The sequence below is a fragment of the Symphalangus syndactylus genome, chromosome 19 (genome assembly GCF_028878055.3).
Source record: "Symphalangus syndactylus isolate Jambi chromosome 19, NHGRI_mSymSyn1-v2.1_pri, whole genome shotgun sequence".
NCBI lineage: Eukaryota > Metazoa > Chordata > Mammalia > Primates > Hylobatidae > Symphalangus > Symphalangus syndactylus.
The window spans coordinates 47,187,622-47,210,114 of NC_072434.2; positions in this window are offsets into that span (position 1 = coordinate 47,187,622).

Here is a 22,493-nt window from a genome sequence, read left to right on the forward strand (position 1 = left end):
ACTGGCTAGCCATATGTAGAAAGCTGAAACTAGATCCCTTCCTTACACTGTATACAAAAATTAACTCAAGATGGATTAAAGACTTAAATGTAAGACTTAACACCATAAAAACCCTAGAAGAAAACCTAGGCAATACCATTCAGGACATAGGCATGGGCAAAAGCTTCATGACTAAAACACCAAAAGCAATGGCAACAAAAGCCAAACTTGACAAATGGGATCTAATTAAACTAAAGAGCTTCTGCACAGCAAAAGAAACTATCACCAGAGTGAACAGGCAACCTACAGAATGGGAGAAAATTTTTGCAATCTACCCATCTGACAAAGAGCTAATATCCAGAATCTACAAAGAACTTAAACAAATTTACACGAAAAAAACAAACAACCCCATCAAAAAGTGGGTGAAGGATATAAACAGACACTTCTCAAAAGAAGACATTTATGCAGCCAACAGACATATGAAAAAATGCTCATCACTGATCATCAGAGAAATGCAAATCAAAACCACAATGAGGTACCATCTCATGCCAGTTAGAATGGTGATCATTAAAAAGTCAGGAAACAACAGATGCTGGAGAGGATGTGGAGAAATAGGAACACTTTTACACTGTTGGTGGGAGGGTAGATTAGTTCAACCATTGTGGAAGACAGTGTGGCGATTCCTCAAGGATCTAGAACTAGAAATACCATTTGACCCAGTGGTCCCATTACTGGGTATATACCCAAAGGATTATAAATCATGCTACTATAAAGACACATGCACACGTATGTTTATTGCAGCACTATTCACAATAGCAAAGACTTGGAACCAACCCAAATGTCTATCAATGATAGACCAGATTAAGAAAATGTAGCACATATACACAACATAGAATACTATGCAGCCATAAAAAGGATGAGTTCATGTCCTTTGCAGGGACACGGATGAAGCTGGAAACCATCATTTTAAGCAAACTATCACAAGGACAGAAAACCAAACACCACATGTTCTCACTCATAGGTGGGAGTTGAGCAATAAGAACACACGGACACAGGGCAGGGAACGTCACACATTGGGGCCTGTTAGGGGGTGGGGGGGATGGGAGATGGATAGCATTAGGAGAAATGCCTAATGTAAATGACGAGTTGATGGGTGCAGCACACCAACATGGCACATGTATACCTACGTAACAAACCTGCACATTGTGCACATGTACCCTAGAACTTAATGTATAATGATAATTTTAAAAAAGAGTTTCTAAGACCTTAACAGATTTGGGGAGTATTGGCCAGGTATTTTATAGAAGGCCCTTCAACTGGGAGATGCCTGATGATTTTTTCACAATTAGGCTGAGGTTTGGGGTTTGCTGAGGAAGACTACAGAAATAATATGCCATTCTTATCACATCATATCAAAAATATATACCATTGATGCTGACCTTGATCCCCTGGCTGAGGTGGGGTTTGTCAGATTTCTCCACTATGAAGTTAGTTTTTCCTCTCTCCATAACTGTATTATTTTGAAGGAAGTCAGTATGTGCAACCCACACTTGAACGTGGAATTATGCTCTACCTCCTTGAGGACAGAGTATCTACATAAATTATTTGGGATTCTTCTGTATGGGAGATCCACCTATTCTCCACTATTTGTTTATTCAATCATTTATTTGTATCAGTATGGACAGACTCATGGATATTTATTTGTACTTTATAATCCAATACTATTTTGTTGACTTTGTTGCTCAAATTTTTCTGTCTTCAGCCATTAGGAACTCTTTTCTCTGGCTACAGTTCCTTTTAACATATCCCCATTGTTGTGTGACTTTTTTGAGTTTTCTGAACACTTCCTTATGCCCTGGTACCTTAGGCCTATGCTTGTATTTCCTGCCCCAGTGCTAGAATTGACCACTTCTCCTAAGAGCCCTGGTTTATTTTACTGAAGAATGGTATTAGAAAACTGGATCTGCGGCCAGGTGTGGTGGCTCATGCCTGTAATCCCAGCACTTTGGGAGGCCGAGGCAGGTGGATATCTTGAGGCCCGGAGTTCGAGACCGGCCTGGCCAACATGGTAAAACCCCATCTCTACTAAAAATACAAAATTACCCAGTCGTGGTGGCGGGCGCCTGTAATACCAGTTACTTGGGAGGCTGAGACAGGAGAATTGCTTGAACCCAGGAGACGGAGGTTGCAGTGAGTCAAGATCACACCATTGCACTCTGGCCTAGGCAACAGAGTTAGACTCCATCAAAAAAGAAAGAAAAGAAAGAAAATGGGATCTAGGTGCTTGTTTTCCATTTTATATATTTTTATTTCTCTCAATACCCAATTTCTAATTTTACAAAGTATTTCAAAGGTTTGTTTTTCTTTTTTCGAGACAGAGTGTCACTCTGTCGCCCAGACCAGGGTGCTGCAGTGGCACAGTCTTGGCTCACTGCAACTTCAGTCTCCCGGGTGGAAGCGATTCTCCTGTAGTTGGGACTACAGGTGCATGCCACCAAGCCCAGCTAATTTTTGTCTTTTTAGTAGAGATGGGGTTTCACCATGTTGGCCAGGCTGGTTTCGAACAGCCTCCCAAACTGCCACGATTACAAGTGTGAGCCATCGCGCATGGCCCCTCTCGAAGGTCATCTTTTTGGTGAAGAGTTCCATGACTTTGTCTAATAATTCTTTCTTTGAAAGATATTTAACACATTATTATTCTGAGTAGGGGGCGGGAGTACATGGATCTGTATCTATGCACACACAGTAGACAGCCAGATCCATAGAAAGAAAAAAATGGGTAAAGAGATAACAAAAGTTCAATTATTTTAGAAACTCCACTGTAACATGTACCTCGGATACACTCTTTCCAGCACTCAGGGAGGTGGTGGTACAGAGCAATGACAATCAGAACACTGGGATCAGGAGGACCTGAGGTGACTCCTGACTCTGGCACTTGTTAGCTGTGTCCTTTGGGAAAGTTACTTTCTCTCTCTGAGCTTCAGTCCTCAGCTATAAAATGGAGATCATTCATTCATTCAACAACTATATAGTATTTTTTATGAGCACTTACTACATGCCAGGTACTCTTCTTATTGCTGACATGTAATATAGATTATGGTCTGGCTCTTACTTGGCTTATTATTATGTGGATAAAAACACAGTTAAAAAAAAGGATAATTTAGTGATAAGTACCATGAAGAAAACTAAACAGCAAAACAACAGAAGGTATTATAGGCACATGGGCTCACTTTAGATTATGTGGTAAGGGAAATTCAAATGGTCACATTTAACAAAGACCCAAATATTAATAGAGAGCTAGTTATATAAAGATATAGGAGAAACTTGTTCCAAGCATGGGGTATAGCAAGGGCAAAGGTTCTGAGGTAAGATGAGCTTGGAGTGTGCAAATAACAGAGAATGGCTAAAATGGTGGAAAGTAGGCAGGGTAGCCCTCCAATAATATTGAAGAAATAGGTAGAGAGTAAATCATTATAGGTGCTGGCAAAGAATTGCAATATAAGGATAAGAATTACATAGGAATTCTCTTCAAAAACGACTCAAACAAGAATAAGGTGGAGTAAAATAAAGTGTTGAAAGAAATAAATCACCAATTTAGAATTCTGTATCCTGCAAAATTTTCATTCAAAAGGGAAACATAAAGATTTTCTCGAATGAAAATTGAGGGACTTTGTTGTCAGTACATACGCCTGGAAAGAAATGTCAAGAGTTCTTCAGAAAGAGGGAAAATAATCTAGGCCTGAAACTCAGATCCAAATAAAGATGGGAGGAATATTTGAGAAGGAATAAATGAAGGTACCACTATGGTGACTCTAGGAGGTGAAAGAGCTAAAGGAGCCTCCTGTATCTCACATAAAAAGACTTTCCCTCCACTATTACCATAATTTGTCCCTCAGTATGAATTAAGTTCAAAAATGTTTCCATCTAAATTTGAGGTTTGTGGGTTTCCTGCAGTAGTCAAAGCTGTTCTCAGCACTGTGGTTGCTCCAGTATCTCATTGTTGGCACATTTCAAATTGCTTGCCATACAAGTTTTATAGGCCTCAACTCTATAGATATTCATGTATCATAGGCTAACTCAAGTGTACTTAAGATGCATAGAAGGGAAAGGAAGCTACTGGCCTTTAAGAACTCAAAACTCATGCAGGTGAACCACTCAGATTGGGTACAAATAAACTATCAACTTCAGCTTTGAAATTACAGGAGTAGTTTGCTTCACCTATGGATTTGGATTCTGTTGTAGCCTGTCTCGAAATTTAAAAAGAAAAGAAACATGAGAACTCTGTAAACACTGTAAGTGGATGCTGAGAACAAAGGTGGACACATGGAGCTAAAGAGTGGAATTATAGACAATGAAGACTCAGAAAGGGGAAAGAGGTGAGAGGGCAGGTGAGGAGAAATTACTTAATAGGTACAATGTATGTTATTCTGGTGATAAATACCCTAAAAGCCCTGACTTGACCAGTATGCATGTAACAAAATTGCACCTGTACCCCATACATTTATATAAACAATTTTTTTGAACCATGTAATAGACATGAAGAATGGCTTTGATGGCTTATTAGTAGACTGAACGTGGCTGAGGAAAGAATTTCTGAGACTGGGGATCTATCAGTAGAAACCTCCAAAACTGAAAAGCAAAGAGAACAAAGACTGGAAAAAGCAGGACAGCATATTCAAGAACTGTGAAACAACTACAAAATATAAACATATGCATAATATGAATACAGAAGGAGAAGAAAGTGAAGGAAAAATTAAAAACTTCTATTTTTCTTCTTAACTGATCTAAGACGTAACAGTTTTCAAAATAGTAATAGCAATAACGTATTAGCTTATATATGCTTATGTATATACCTTATGTGTATCTATATGCTTATGTATGCTTATATATAAGTAAAATGAATAGCAGCATTGATACAAGGGATAGGAGGAAAGAATTGGTTTATTTTGTTATTAAGAACACTACCCATGAAGCAGTATAGTGTTATTTGAAGGATTGGATTCTTGTAAATGTATACTGCATATTTTAGGGCAAACACTAAAAAATGTTTAAATAATCAGATACAATAGATACGGAAAAAAGTATAACAGAGGAAATGGAACCATGTAAAGTATTTACTTAAAAATACAAAAGACAGAAAAAGAGTGGAAGACAAAAACAGGGTCAAAGAACAAGGGCAACAAATAAAAATCTAACAAATAGAGTAGATATTAATCCCACTATATCAATAATCACTTTGCATGTCAATGGTCTAATGCACCAATCAAAGACAGAGACTGTTGGAGTGGATGAAGAAACCAGACCCAAGTATATGTTGTCTACAATTAACCAGCTTTAAAAATAGACAGTATAGATTAAAAATAAGTGGATAAAGATATATCATACTAACAGTAATCAAAAGAAAACAAGAGTAGCTATATTAATTTCAGTAAGAGCAGACTTCAAAGCAAAAATAGTTGTCAGGGACAAAGAGGGGCATTACATAGCAATAAAGAGGTCTGTTCTCTAAGAAGATATACAGTCCTTAATATGTATGTGCCTAACCACATACATTAAAATGAGAGGCAAAAACATCAGAACTGCAAAGAGAAATAGATGAATCCATGATTGTAGTTGGAGACCTGAATACTCCTCTGTCAGAAATGGACAGATCCAGCAGACATAAAACCAGTAAGGACATAGTTGAACTCAACAACACCATCAATTAATTGGATATAATTAATATCTATAGACTACTTCATCCAACTTTTGCAGAAAACATTTTCTTCTCCAGTTCACATGGAACATTTACCAAGATAGACCACATTCTGGGCCATAAAACACACCTTAGCAAATTTAAAACAACATCTGCTCTCAAACCACAATAGAATTAAACTAAAAATTTAATAACAGACAACTGGACAATTCCAAAATACATGGAGATTAAACAACACACTCATGGGTCAAAAAAGAAATCTCAGAGAAATTTAAAATTATTTTTAACTAAATGAAAATAAAAGCACGACTTTTCAAAATTTGTGGGATACAGTAAAATCAGTACTTAGATGAACATTTATGCCATTAAATGTATATATTAGAAAGGAAGAAAGATATAAAATCAATAATTTAGGATTTCACCTTAAAAAACTAGAAAAAAGAGGAACAAATGAATTCTAAAGTAAGAAGAAATAATAAAAATGAAAGCAGAAATGAATGAAATTGAAAACAGAAAATCAATAGAAAAAAAATCAATGAAACTAAAAGCTATTTAAAAAAAAAAAAAAGATAAATAGGCCCTGGACATGGAGATTGCCACCTACAGGAAGCTGCTGGTGGGGAGCTAGGCTCCAGCTCCTTCAGCTGCAGCAGCTCCACCAGGGCTATAGTTGTGAAGAAAATCAAGACCTGCGATGGTGAGAGGTGACAGCATGCTGGGAGTCCTCACAGCCTTTGCTGGCTCTCCGTGCCTCCTCTGCCTGGGCTCCCACTTTGGCGTCACTTGAGGAGCCCTTCAGCCCACCGCTGCACTGTGGGAGCCCCTTTCTCGGCTGGCCAAGGCCAGAGCCGGCTCCCTCAGCTTGCAGGGAGGTGTGGAGGCAGAGGCGAGAGCGTGAACCGGGGCTGCACGCGGCGCTTGCGGGCCAGCTGTAGTTCCGGGTGGGCGTGGGCTTGGTGGGCCCCGCACTCGGAGCAGCCGGTCGGCCCTGCTGGCCCCAGGCAATGAGGGGCTTAGCACCCGGGCCAGCGGCTGCAGAGGGTGTACTGGGTCCCCCAGCAGTGCCAGCCCACCAGCGCTGCGCTCGATTTCTCACCGGGCCTTAGCTGCCTTCCCGCGGGGCAGGGCTCGGGACCTGCAGCCCGCCACGCCTGAGCCTCCCACACCCTTCACGGGCTCCAGTGTGCCCGAGCCTCCCCGACGAGCACCACCCCCTGCTCCACGGCGCCCAGTCCCATCTACCACCCAAGGGCTGAGGAGTGCAAGGGCGCAGCGCGCGACTGGCAGGCAGCTCCACCTGTAGCCTCGGTGCAGGATCCACTGGGCGAAGCCAGCTGGGCTCCTGAGTCTGGTGGAGATGTGGAGAACCTTTATGTCTAGCTCAGGGATTGTAAATACACCAATCGGCACTCTGTATCTAGCTCAAGTTTGTAAACACACCAATCAGCACCCTGTGTCTAGCTCAGGGTTTGTGAATGCACCAATCGACACTCTGTATCTAGCTACTCTGGTGGGGCCTTGGAGAACCTTTGTGTCCATACTCTATATTTAACTAATCTGGTGGGGACGTGGAAACCTTTGTGTCTAGCTCAGGGATTGTAAATGCACCAATCAGCACCCTGTCAAAACAGACCACTGGGCTCTACCAATCAGCAGGACGTGGGTGGGGCCAGATAAGAGAATAAAAGCAGGCGCCGGAGCCAGCAGGCAACCCGCTTGGGTCCCCTTCCACACTGTGGAAGCTTTGTTCTTTCACCCTTTGCAATAACCCTTGCTACTGCTCACTCTTTGGGTCCACACTGCTTTTATGAGCTGTAACACTCTCCGCGAGGGTCTGCAGCTTCACTCCTGAGACAGCGCGACCATGAACCCACCAGAAGGAAGAAACTCCCAACATATCCGAACATCAGAAGGAACAAACTCTGGACACGCTGCCTTTAAGAACTGTAACACTCACCGTGAGGGTCCGCGGCTTCGTTCTTGAAGTCACTGAGACCAAGAACCCACCAATTCCGGAGGCAATGGGAGGCTGGTGTTCGAGGCCTCTGATGTCCTGCCCAAGTGAACAGCCATGGCAACTCCTCCCAGCCTACCCTTCTTGCGGCTGCCCCAGAGCCCAAGAGGGAGACAGCTGTGCAGGGGAGCACAGGGAACGGGAGACCCACCTGAGGCTTAGCCCTTGCCCTCAGCCCATCCCCGGGAGGAGTTCACTGCCTGAGGCACCCTCCGGCTACAAAACAATTCAAGTGCTCTTTTTTTCCAAAATAAAACCTCAGCAAAAAAGAAAAAGAAAAGAAATAAAACCACTAAACCTCTAGCTAGGATAACCAACAAAAACAAAAAGATGACACAAATTAGTAGTATCAGAAATGAGGCCAGGTGCAGTGGCTCACACCTTTGGGAGGCCAAAGCAGGTGGATCACTTGAGGTTAGGAGTTCGAGACCAGCCTGACCAATATAGTGAAACCCTATCGCTACTAAAAATACAAAAATTAGCTGGGCTTGGTGGTGGGCACCTGTAATCCTAGCTACTGGGGAGGTTGAGGCAAGACAATCGTTTGAACCTGGGAGGTGGAGGTTGCAGTGAGCCAAGATAGCACCACTGCACTCCAGCCTGGGCGACAGAGCTAGACTCCATCTCAAAAACAACAAAGCAAGAAATGATAGAGGGAACATCATTACAGATCCCGTGGACACTAACAGGATAATAATGGACAACTATGAACAACTCTATGACTACAAATTTAATTTGATGACCTAGATGAAATGGACCAATTTTTTGAAAGACATAATCTGCCAAAACTCACACAAGAATCAATAAATAATCTGAGTAGGCCAATATTTATTAAAGAAATTGAATTAATAAATAATAACCTTCCAAAACAGAAAGCACGAGGCCTAGATAGTTTCACTGGTAATATCTGCCAAACATTTAAGGAAGAAATTATACCAACTCTCTACAATCTCTTATAGAAGACAGAAGCAGAGGGAATACTTCCCCACTCATTCTATGAGGCCAGCATTACCTTATTACCAAAACCAGACAAAGACATTACATAAAAAGACTACAGATCCAATATCTTTCATGAACACGGATGCAAAATCCTCAACAAGATATTAGCAAATTGAATCTAACAATATATAAAAAGAATTATACACCATGAGCAAGTGGAATTCATCCCAGATATGCAAAGCTGGTTTAACATTCAAAAATCAATTAATGTAAAATTCACTACATCAACAGGCTAAAGGAAAAAAATCACATAATCATATTAATATATGCAGAAAGAGCTTTTGACAAACTCCAACACACATTCATGATAAAAGCTGTCAGTAAACTGGGAATGGAGTAGATCTTCCTCAACTTGATAAAGAATGTCTACAAAAAACCTGCAGCTAACATCATGTTTAACGATAAGAAGCATGAAGCTTTCTCACCAAGATCAAGAGCAAGATAAGGATGTTCCCTCTCACCACTCCTTTTCAACATCATATTGGAAATCCTAGATAATACTGGGACAAGAAGATGAAATGAAAGGTACACGGATCTGGAAGGAATATATATTACTGTCTTTGTTCACAGAAGACATAATTGTTCATGTAGAAAATCCAAAAGAATAAACAACGGACTCCTGGAACTAATAAGCAACTAGAGCAAGATTAATATACAAAAGTCAATCACTTTCCTATGTATAAGCAATGAACAAGTGGAATTTGAAATTAAAAACACAATACAGCACTTTAGGAGGCTGAGGTGAATGAAATCACTTGGGGCCCAGGAGCTTGAGACCAGTCTGGGCAACATGGCAAAAACCCCTATCTGCAAAACAAAAATACAGAAAAATTAGCCAGGTATGGTGGTGCACACCTGTAGTCCCAGCTACTCAAGGGGCTGAGGTGGGAAGATCACCTGAGCCCAGGAGGCCAAAGTTACAAGTGAGCCAAGATTGCACCATTGCACTCCAGCCTGGGTGACAGGGTGAGACCCTGTATCAAAAAGAAAAAAAAAATCACAATACCATTTATACCAGCACCCCCAAAACCAAACTACTTCGGTATAAATCCAACAAATTACGTACAAGATCTATATGAGGAAAACTGTAGAACTCTAATGAAAGAAATCAAATAAAAACTAAATAAATGGAGAGACAGTCCCTGTTCATGAATAGGAAGACTCAGCAGATGGTGCTGGAATAATTGGATTTCAATATATAAGGAAGGAAGGAGAGGAGGGAGGGAGGGCCTTGATTGATCACTCATATCCTTTACAAAAAATTAACTCAAATGGATTACAGACCTAAATCTAAAATTTTAAACTATAAAACTTTGAAGAAAACATAGGAAAAAATCATCATGACCTTAGGCAAAGATTTCCAAGAAGATGTCAAAAGTATGACCCAACCAAGAAAAAACAAAAGATGATAAATTTAATCCTAGCACTTTGGGAGGCTGAGGCAGGTAGATCACATGAGCCCAGGAGTTTGAGACCAGCCTGGGCAACATGGCGAAATCCTGTCTCTACACACAATACAAAAATTAGCCAGGCATGGTGGTGGGCACCTGTAGTCCCAGCTACTCAGGAGGCTGAGGTGGGAGGATCACCTGAGCCCTGAAGGTTGAGGCTGCAGTGAGCCTTGATTGTGCCACTGCACTCCAGCCTGGGTGACAGAGTGAGACCCTGTCTCAGAAAAGATAAATTAGATTTTATCAAAATTTTAAACTTCTGCTCTTCCAAAGATGCTAAGGATATGAAAAGACTCCCACATCATCTAGCAGTTAGGAAAAAGAAAAAAGAAAAAGAAAATTAAAAGACCAGCTATGGACTGGATAAATATTTGCAAATGAGATATACAATAATGCCTTGAGTTTAGAATATATCAAGATCTTTCAAAACTCAGTATTAAGAAATCACACAACTCAATAAAGAAATGGACCAATAATTTGTATAGACATTTTACTGAAGATATAAAGATTATAAATAAGTACATTAAAAGATTCTTAACATCATTAGTCAGAAGGGACCTCGCTGATAAAACAGGTTGCAGTAAAGAAGCTGGCCGAAACCCACCCAAACCCACATGGCAATGAAAGTGACCTCCGGTCGATATCATTGCTCATTATACACTAATTATAATGCATTAGCATGCTAAAAGACACTCCCACTAGTGCCACGACAGTTTACAGATGCCATGTCAATGTCATTACCCTATATGGTCTAAAAAAGGGTAGGAACTATTAGAATGACTAAAATTTAACAACTGACAATTCTATTTACTGATGAGGATGCAGAACTAGGACTCTCATACATTGCTGGTTGGAATGCAAAATTGTACAGCCACTTTGGAAAACAAAATCCCAGTTTAGTACAAAGTTAAAAAACAGACTTACCATTCAGCTCAGAAATCCAGCTCCTACATATTTACCCAAGTGAAAAGACTCATTGGTATCTCAGATAAAAATACAGTCAGCACCTCAACTAATAATATCTCTGGTCATTATGCAATCTCATTTGACTTAGTGGTATCTCACAAAATAGGATGACAATATTTTTCTTAGTTGGAAAACAATTTTATCCTAAAAAAGATTTAAAATTAAGCATAGAAATATTGAAGAGAATCAACCCCATAATATTAATGGTTTCGTGTTAAATCTGCATATTTGATTACTTTATGTCCTTAAAATGTTAAGAGAGTTGCACCTGTTCCTGTTAGCAGGTTAATTTACAACATGTAATTGAGAACTGATTAAGTCTTCTATTTTAAGTTGAAATTTCTTAAGTTCACTTGCAGAAATGGCATATGTAGAAAAAAAACAAAACTCTAAGTTCAGTATGTGTTACAAGTTAGAGATTCTTACTTAAAATTGCTAATATATTGAAAGATTTGCTGTTTAAAAAAAAAAAAAACTCTATTCAGTTAACGTAATCACCAAAAGCTCCACAGAAAAACAAGTATTGGCTGATCCTGGTAGTGAGTTTCGCACAGATCCACTCATTACCTTCACGTTATAAAGACTTCAAGAAGGAAGACAAAATTACAGCCAGCACCCAATGATGTCTTACACCATAGTGGATATGTGAACAAGATGTGTCATTTGGGGTTCGAAGGGCAGAAGGAAGAATGATACTTACCAGCAACTTTGCCCCACATGCAGTATATTAACCTCTCTAAGCAAGTGACATTCCTTTTACCAAAAAACAAACCAACAAACCTACCTTAATTCATAATTGACCTTTATTTATTTATTATTGACTTTGTCCAAAAATACATTGAACACAGCCAGGAGCAGCATTTACAATCTGTGTAGCTTGGTAAAGGGCTTTTTGGCTTGTGCTGCCCATAAGAAGAATTAATTTAAACTCAGTTTTCAGCCACAGATAAGGTAAACTGTACCTTGGATGTACCCGAGATGGTCCCAATTTACACCTATTGTCCCAACATAAGGGATAACACCACTTCTGCTCTCAAAAGTGTCCCAGTTAGGATGGCAATCCATAGCCTACACATCTAGCTTGCAGCCCATTTAGATTGGCATCTGTAGAGTACAAAGTCGCTGCCCTTGAAGTCAAAAAACTTGGGTCTGAGTAACAGTCAGGTTATTTGTCATCTAAGGCAAGCCCCTTAACCTTGGAGAGCCTCGAGATTTTCCAGTGATGCTGCTGCTTTTTCAGTGTTATATGGACCTAATTGACACAGTTTTGTAAACTCTTAATGACTATATGAGCACACATTATTACAACAATACAGCAAGAGGATGTTAGCAAAAGTAAAAATTGTAATAACATAAAGAATTCAAAATATTTAATAATTTTTAACTCAGTGCCACTTTTCTCATTAAATAAAGTTATTCATCCCTTCCTCCTTTCCTCTCCTTTGTTTTCTTCCCTTCGATATTTTTTGAGTCCCTACTACATGCTGTAGGAGCAAAGAGATTTCCCTCCCCACCCCACCCTCTGCCTGCCTCCACCCTTCTGAAGGTTTGTTAATCTGAGTCTATAAAACAAACTGACAATAGCCAGATTCATGGGAGACAAAGTATACATATTTATCACATGCACCTGTGCACAGGAGCCACACAAACTACGAGACTCGAAGAATCAAAGACGGGCCAGATAGTTGAAGCTTCAATAGCATTTTGAGCTACAGAAAGAAATAGGGTCCTAAAGGCTCCTGCAGGGAGGTAGCAACACATTATGAGAGGGTGTGGGGAGGAAAGGCATGGTGAGCAAAGGCTGTCTTGTGATGCAGATGAAGTCTCTCCGGGAGCAGCCCTCAGAAGGAAGAGATGCAGCAAAAGTTTCGCTGTCCAAACTTTTAAAGTATCAGGTCTTTAGTCTCCTTTTCTTGTGAGTTCCTTTTTCCTGATCCAGATAAGTGGACCTCAGAGAAAGCCTCTGCGTCTGTTCTTTACCTCACCAATGCAGATTTCCTCTACAGATGCAAATCTACCCCAAAAAGAACAGCTTTTCAGAACTATTCCTGTCTGCTACTTCTCTGAATAACCAACTGAAAATATGCCAAATAAGTATATTTTGAGGTGACATATTTTGGTTTCCCACAGTGTCAGGCACTATTCTAGGTACTATATGAAGAAAGGATTCCAAAAGAAGACCGAGATGTGGCTCTTTCCAATACGAACTCATCCAATCATTTTTCCAGTATTCATTGAATGCTTAATACTTTATCCCTTAGTATTTAAATATAGTATATCTTTTTATATATTTAGAGCTTATATACCCTGCAATAAATTTTTGAAATTTTTCTCCAAGTATTGCACATCTTTGTAACATCAGATATAGGTGTGTATATGTAAAATTATATAAAATTATATATATATTATAACCATTTATGTAATTGTTCCTATTGAAAATTTGGAAAATTGCATTTTCAGAGACAGGGTCTTGCTGTGTTGCTCAGCTGGTCTTGAACTCCTGGGCTCAAGTGATTCTCCCACCTCAGCCCCCCAAAGTGCTGGGATTATTGGCTTGAGCCACTGTGCCCAGTGCATTTTCTAATTAGTTAGTACTGGTGTTTAGGAAAGCAATTGATTTTTTTGATACTGATCTTTTATCTAGTAAGTTTTATAAGTGTAGGGCTGGGCGGCCGGGCGCGGTGGCTCACGCTTGTAATCCCAGCACTCTGCGAGGCCAAGGCAGGCGGATCACGAGGTCAGGAGATCGAGACCATCCCGGCTAACATGGTGAAACCCCATCTCTGCTAAAAATACAAAAAAAAAAATTAGCTGGGCATGGTGGTGGGCACCTGTAGTCTCAGCTACTCGGGAGGCTGAGGCAGGAGAATGGCGTGAACCTGGGAGGTGGAGCTTGCGGTGAGCCGAGATTGCGCCACTGCACTCCAGCCTGGGCGACAGAGCGAGACTCCGTCTCAAAAAATAAAAATAAAAATAAAAATAAGTGTAGGGCTGGGTGCGGTGGCTCACGCCTGTAATCCCAGCACTTTGGGAGGCCGAGGTGGGCGGATCAGCTGAGGTCAGGAGTTCGAGACCAGCCTCAACATGGAGAAACCCCGTCTCTACTAAAAATACAAAATTAGCCAGGCGTGGTGGTGCATGCCTGTAATCCCAGCTACTCAGGAAGCTGAGGTAGGAGAATTGCTTGAACCTGGGAGGCGGAGGTTGCGGTGAGCCGAGATCGCACCATTGCACTCCAGCCTGGGCAACAAGAGCGAAACTCCGTCTCCAAAAACAAAAAAAAAGTTTTATAAGTGTAATTTTTTTCTAATAGTGTATAGATTCTCCTGGATTTTCTAAGTAAATTAGAGTATACAATGCAAATAATAACGTTTATTCCTTTTCAGTCTTTCTGCCACTTACATCTCTAGCACAATGTTGAAAAGTGGTAAGAGTTGGCATATCAGCCACATTGCCAGAATCAGACTGTTGCTATTAATTTTTGCATGTCTATTCCTGCCTTGTAATATGAGGTCCTCAAGATAGGGGCTGGTACCTCCCCCCTAGGTCAGTGATTCAGGATCCTCAGGCTCCTGAGTATGGTCTCTGTGTGCATCTCCCTTGTATAGTAACCCTCCATAATGTGTGCGGAACCGAGTCAAATGTCACGTCTTTGCCGATTGTCTAAGCTTCTGCAGGCACTGTTACTTGATCTTTGTATTCCCAGGTTGGTTTTGTTTTTGGAGGCAGGGACGGCATTGCTTTATTTTTATGGAGGTATATCATATTTTATTGAGTGTATATATTGTAAGTATACAACCAAATAAACTTGCACAAACTTGAAACTGCTGTGTAACCATCATTAGATCAAGAAACAAATATTCCAGCTGTTGATGAAAAGAGTCAGACTCTGTAAAATATTTAAAGAGGTTTATTCTGAGCCAAATATAAATGACCAAGGCCCAAGGTACAGTCTCAAGAGATCCTGAGAACATGTGCCCGAGGTCGTTGGGTTATAGCTTGGTTTTTATACATTTAGGGAGACAAAAGATATTAATCAATACATGTGGGATATGTACTAGTTTAGTTGGAAAAGGCGGGACAAACTCAAATCAGCGGGGTGGAGTAGGGGAGGGGTGATAGGTCATAGGTGGATTCAAAGATTTTCTGATTGACAGTTGGTTGAAAGAATTACGTTATTGTCTAAAGACCTGGAATCAATAGAAAGTCTGGACAAGATAAGGAGTTGTGAAACCAGGGATCTTATGTAGATGAAGCCTCATAAAGCACCAACCTTTTGGGAATCACCTTTTCATTTTATTTTTTTTTTTTAAAAAGGGCTTAAGTCTCAACCCACATATAGCAGAGTCCTCCCAACAAATATTTCTGAGGCATTTGGGGTAACTTATTCTCCTACCCACCTCTTGGTCCATTTTACTCTGAATACTTTCTTTACCTTGTGTCTCACGCCTCTTTGCTGTCCTCTCTCACCCACATTAACCCCACATGCAACCATTCTCCTTTTCTTCACTCTCCTACCCCCTTCAATATACCTGAACAACACAGTGAACAACAGTATGTATCACAGGCTTTGAGTGGGAATCTGGGGCAAGGGAGGGAGAAGCAATAGGAAAGGGGGAGAGGGTTTTACCACTGCTCTGCCAATATCCTTGTTCTCAAATATTCTTAAGCTGTCACCCCAAAGGGTCTCCCTGGAGCTATTTTAGCCTCAGGCTCCAGCCTTTCAGTGGCCAGGATTTCTGTCACCTTTTCCCTGGATTTCTTCTCCACTGGTGTTAGTGTATCACCCCTCCCCCACTTCCCCTTCGTCATTCTGATGCAAATCCCAAATTCTCCTCACTTTATTATTTAAAACATTTCAAATCCCTTCCCTGTCGTGGGCAGTAGCTCTTAACACACAAATGACTTATCTAAGATTAAATAAACAAAAAAAGTTTTCTCCTCGGAATTGTGCTACCAGCCATTAAAATGATAACTTTCCCCCTGCTCCACTATATGAATTAAAGGAATATAGTCCAAAGGCTAGGACTTAGAAACCACTTTCCTTTTATTGATAGCTTAAACCTAAGGAAGTGTGAGTCCTGACAGCAAATATGCCTAAATGGCACCAAAGTCAGCTCCTAGGGTCACCACGAGGGGGAAGTAGCCCCAAAGCACCTGTATGTTTCAGGACTCTCTCCCTTGTCCCCCACCACTCTCCCCACCCCTTCTGCTAAATCAGATGTTAACATCCTCATCTGCAGGCCCCAGGGACAGACACCCAAGTGGTTATTGCTAAGGATGTGGCACACCAAGCTCAATGCTATTAGGACATAGTTTCAGCTATTTGGGGTTTACACAGCATTCTTTGCCAACTTCATTGAAAACATGTTTTCATGAGAATTCATCTCATTCTACCTACTGCTGGCTAAATTTATCTCCACAGAGTTTAACAACATGGAATGATTAATTAGGGACCAAGCTATTTCCTGAGTGCTTTGCACATAACTGTGACTCTGTGACTCTGTGATTCACTCTCGTTGCTTCAGCCATCTGTCCCTGAACAAAATGCATTTATTTATGTTTTCTGTGATTTGTTGTTCTCCTCTTTCAAAGACATAAACATGATTGATTTGGAAAAGCAAAATGGTTTTTTCCTCTCTTTATAAAATAGTTTTAATTAAAACACAGCTAGAGCAACCCCAATAAAACATAATCATGCCACTCCCGCTCACATCTCTGGTGGCATTTCATCTCTAAATGAATGCCGACGCCTTACGATGACCTGCTAGGCCCCATAGGATCCATCCGCCCCTACACATACATTATCTTATCTCCCTCCACTCTCCCTGAAGGCTTCACGCCAGCTCACAGGTACGCTCCAGCTCAGGGCCGCTGCACTTGCTTATCCCTCTTTTTGGACCATCTTGCCCATTGCCGCCTCCATAACTGCCTCCACTTCCTTCAAACGTCATCTTCTAGGTAAGCTTTTCTTGGGCACTGTATCTTAAACAGAAGCCACCGTCACCCGTTCACGCCCACATGCACCCTCACACATATTCTATATCCCTTTCTTCCTTCCTTTTTTTGCCTTAGCATTTCCACTAACATACCATCCATTTGACTTATTTGTGACGTTTATTTTTTGCTTCCCTACCAAAAAAAAAAAAAAGTAAGCACCATGGGGGCTGGGGGTTTTGTCTATTTTATTTGCTGTTCTATCTCCAGCACCTAGAATAATATCTGGCACATAATAGGTGCTCAACAAATATTTCTTGAAAGAATAAGTGAATATGAAATAGAATTGAAAGAGTAGACCTAAAAATAGGTCCCATCGTGTTGATTCCTTCTCATTATTCATAGCTCTGTTCAGCCACCAATCATCTCTATCCACCCTATTTAAATAGCACTACTTCAAGTCATTCTCTATGCCTTTATCCTGATTTATTTCTTCATAGCATTCATTACTGTCAATTTTCTTTTCTTTTTTTTTTTTTTTTTTTTTTTTTTGAGACAGAATCTCTCTTCCTCGCCCAGGCTGGAGTGCAGTGGTGTGATCTCGGCTCACTGCAACCTCTGCCTCTGCGTTCAAGTTAGTTTCCTACCTCAGCCTCCTGAGTAGCTGGGAGTTGGGATTACAGGTGCACACCACTGCGCCCAGCCTTTTTTTTTTTTTTTTTTTTTTTGAGATGGAGTTTCACTCTTGTTGCCCAGGCTGGAGTGCAATGGCATGATCTCGGCTCACTGCAATCTCTGCTTTCAAGTGATTCCTGTGTTCAAGTGATTCTCCTGCCTCAGCCTCCTGAGTAGCTGGGATTAGAGGCGTCTGCCACCACACCCAGCTAATTTTTTGTATTTTTAGTAGACACAGGGTTTCACCAGGTTGGCCAGGCTGGTCTTGAACTCCTGACCTCAGATGATCCACCTGCCTCAGCCTCCCAAAGTGCTGGGATTACAGGCATGAGCCATTGCACCCAGCCCAAATTTCACTACTGAATTATTTTTTACTTTAAAAATTATTTGTCTTGCCCATTTATTTGAAGGTAAGCTCCATGAGGGCAAATAATTTGTCCTGTATCTCCTCAGCTTAAAATGTTTTTATTTTTTCCTAATCATCAAAAATCATTTGACCATATGTTTTTGGGTCTATTTCTGAATTCTTGATTCTATTCCATTGATTTATACGGGTGTCCTTTCTCCAATATCGCATTGTCTAATGTATAACTTTGTAGTAAGTTAGAAATCAGGGAATATATTAATTTCTCCTAAAAACCTTACCGGGATTTTTACTGGGATTGCTTTCAATCTATAAATCACGTTGAGGAAAATTGATGTCTCAACAATACTGAGTCCAATCCATTGGAGGGATATACATCTGAAGATCCCATAAGCAATGAGAACTCAGGTCCTATTGCCCAGCAGTACCCTGAAATGGCATTGGAGGGATATACATCTGAAGATCCCATAAGCAATGGGAACTCATGTCCTATTGCCCAGCAGTACCCTGAAATGGTGACAAGAACTGAATGGGGAAGTAGCTTTATGATTTTAAGTCTCATCAGAGATGGTTTTGCACCAATATTTTAACCTGGTTAAAATATCTCTCAGTCCAAATACAGAAATCCAAACCAGAATCAGTTTCACCTAGAAAATTAAACTCTTTTAATTGCTGATACTGCCCAGAAGTACATGAGGTTTAGCAGTTCTCTAAAAGCCTTTGAGCACCTGAATAATCACTTGGGTTATCTAAAATACAACGGGGTTTGTAATCTGACTGATTTGGCTTAGAATAAAAGAGCTCATAAGAATGGACTGCTTTCAGCAGTTTCCAACCTGCATGAGGATAAATTCAGATAATGAAGAAACACAGAGTAGAAAAAAGAAAAAGAAAGAAAATTTTCCTGACATTGTCTTAATTAGTCCTCAAAGTTAACAGTAGCTACAGTTCAGCTACTGCCACTTCATGAATCTATACCCATCGTATTAGATCGTATTAGGGGCCACTTTATTTACTCTCTAGCTCAACTGTCTTTTTTTTTTTTTTTTTTTTTTTGAGACAGTCTGGCTGTGTTGCCAGGTTGGAATGCAGTGGTGCAATCTTGGCTCACTGCAACCTCCGCCTACCAGGTTCAGTGCATCAGGCAATTCTCCTGCCTCAGCCTCGTGAGCCACCACGCCCAGCTAATTGTTGTATATTTAGTAGAGACGGGGTTTCGCCATGTTGGCCAGGATGGTCTTGATCTCTTGACCTCGTGATCTGCCCACCTCGGCCTCCCAAAGTGCTGGGATTACAGGCGTGAGCCACCATGCCCTGCTGGTCTCTTCTTTATCGTGGTCATAACCTGGCCAGTGTTCCAGCTAGCACATAACTTTATTTCCTAAATCAAGCTATTTTATTTATATTATTTATTTCTCAAGCAATAAATGCCAAAGCTTAGTTGGAATATTTTTTGGAAAAAAAAAAAAAGGCTAGGAGCCGTGGCCTATACCAGTGATCCCAGCATTTTGGGAGGCTGAGGCAGGCAAGAAGATCGCTTGAGGCCAGGGTTGGAGAGCAGCCTGGTCAACGTAGGGAAACTTCATCTCTACAAAAAATAAATAACTTAGCCAGGTGCGGTGGCCCATGACTGTAGTCCCAGCTACTCAGGAGGTAGAAGTCGGAGGAATGCTTGCGCTCAGGTTAAGGTTGCAGTGAGCCATATCTTGCCACTGCACTCTAGCCTGGGCAACAGGAGACCCTGAAATCCACATGGCTCTTTTCTTTGCCTCTTTTGGGTGAGGCTTTCATGGCCACCCTATCTAAAACCACAGTGCCCCAAATACTACTTATCGTCCTTCCCCACTATATTTTTTCCAGTAGCGCCTACCATATCATATACTTTATTTACCTAGTTTTTTTTCTACTTACACTGAAATATAAACTTTTTTTGGAGACGGGGGTCTCCCTCTGTCGCCTAGGCTAGAGTGCAGTGGCGCGATCTCGGCTCACTGCAACCTCCGCCTTCCAGGTTCAGGATTCTCCTGCCTCAGCCTTTTGTGACCTTTTATGGCCTTTTATGACTGGCTCTTTTCACTTCACATAATGTGTTCAAGATTCATCCATGCTGTAGCAATGTTTCAGTACTTCATTCCTTTTTATGTCTGAAAAACATTCCATTGCATGGATATATCACATTATCCATTCATCAGTTAATGGACATTTGCATGTTTTCAGCAGAAGTACTAGCTACTTAGGAGGTTGAGGCAGGAGGATAGCTTGAGCCCAGGGAGCCTGGGCAACACATGGAGATGCCATCTCAAAAATATATATATATATATTTTTTTCCAGTGATTTTATTAAAGAGCTGAGCAACTATCAGTTCCACACCATGGAATCTTGAATAAATCAAGCCTAAGACTCACTGCCATTAATTTAATCAGGAATCCGATTAAAACCTGTGTTCAGAACTCATGTAACTCGTTTCCATCAGTGGTTAAGTGGATTTTAGCAGAAGCACTGTCAAGGAACCACAAGTGGCAAGGCTGCAGCAGTGAGGATTGGAAGTACTGGAGAACTCTGGGTTTGTCAGATGAACAAGAATACAGTTTTGAGGAGAAGGCTGTAAGAATCATGAAACTTTACAGAGTGTGGTGATATAACTTGTTTCTCAACCACAGAGGAAATGAAAGTGTTGAGGCAGAGGCATTTATGCTTTAAATTAATAAGTGCAATGATTATCCAGCTAAAGTTGAACTGATGGTTTTATTATTTAATTATTCTGAGGGGAAAAATGAATGCACACACTTAAGTTAATATCTGTTCATTCGGAAGTGTGTAAACAGTTGTAATTATGCAAATTTGATAAAGATATAATCAAAAGTCAAGAGAGATTGTACAGTCTCCAAGTGTGCTCTTCACCAAATGAGCAATCTTAGGATTAAGACCACTTTGCCTATGTGCCTCGTATTGACCACAAATAACAGTTTCAAAATGGTCATCTATTAATTTTCCTTGGGAACTGATTTTTCTTATGGCCATTTTATAGTTATGTTGGTATTACCAAATTTTCATTTCTATTTCTATTAAAAGTTTAACTTTACACTTAGGTTGGCAATGCAAAGAAATAACTAGCTTGATTTCTTTACAATCTGGCTGCCTAAATCCATTAGTAAAACATCAGATCTTTCCCAAATGTTTTGTGCATAAGGAGGACATAATATTCCTTAAAGACTACTTTCTATTAGTGCATTCTTTTCTGTAGTGTGCAAAAAGACTCCTCAAAATATGTAGAGCACTTTTCTTAAGGTGTCAGGTTTTTTTCTTTTCCAATCTTCCATGTCCACCATGGGGAGCGTCAGCCACAGAAATTAAGGCCTGGATTCCTTCCAGTCAGCACAACATTCCCGGACTGCTTCTCTTCAACTATAGCAAGTACAGGCTTCAAACTGGTCAGATTCACATTAAGATTATGCAGACAAAAACAATTAACTTGCTGATCTCCTTTCCAAATGTAACGTACCGCAAAGTAAAATATACACTTTTTCATTTAATAATGTACATAAAAGCCTTTGTTAAAATGTCAATAACAAGTTTTATTTACAAAGTAATCGTCCTATCACATCACATTTGGGGTTACATGTATCACATCACTGTTGTACGCTGGTAGCTTGGCTATTTGAAAGATTATAATTTATGAGCTATTACTCAGTGGGATTTTTGCAATAAGGTACTTAACGAGACAAAATGGAAAAAGGAGAATTAAATTAAAATGCACGACTAATATTTATCTACTACAGACATAATATTTCTCAGTTGTGAACTAATTACCATGCTTGGAAAAATGCTAGCATCCTCATAAATATTTTGGTTCTATTGGGATACAAAATCTGATTTCACAAACTTTGAAAAGGCACATTTTCGCCGGGCACAGTGGCTCAGGCCTGTAATCCCAGCACTTTGGGAGGCCAAGGCGGGCGGATCATGAGGTCAGGAGATCGAGACCATCCTGGCTAACACGATGAAACCCGTCTTTACTAAAAATACAAAAAAATTAGCCAGGTGTGGTGGCGGGAGCCTGTAGTCCCAGCTCCTTGGGAGGCTGAGGCAGGACAATGGCGTGAACCTGGGAGGCGGAGCTTGCAGTGAGCCGAGACCGCGCCACTGCATTCCAGCCTGGGCAACAGAGCGAGACTCTGCCTCAAAAAAAAAAAAGAAAAGAAAAGAAAAGGCACATTTTGTGACACCACCTAAGCATTTCCCTGAGAACATAAAGAAGGTTATTAACATAATGAACCATTTCAGCCTTGAAAACAGTATTCACTGAGGAGATACCTCAGAGGTAAGGACTTCCTTAGGACAGTAAGAAAAATCTATGAGTTCTTAAGTGGAAGAAAAGAAACAACTACGAAAGCAGGACCAGCTCAGAAGTCC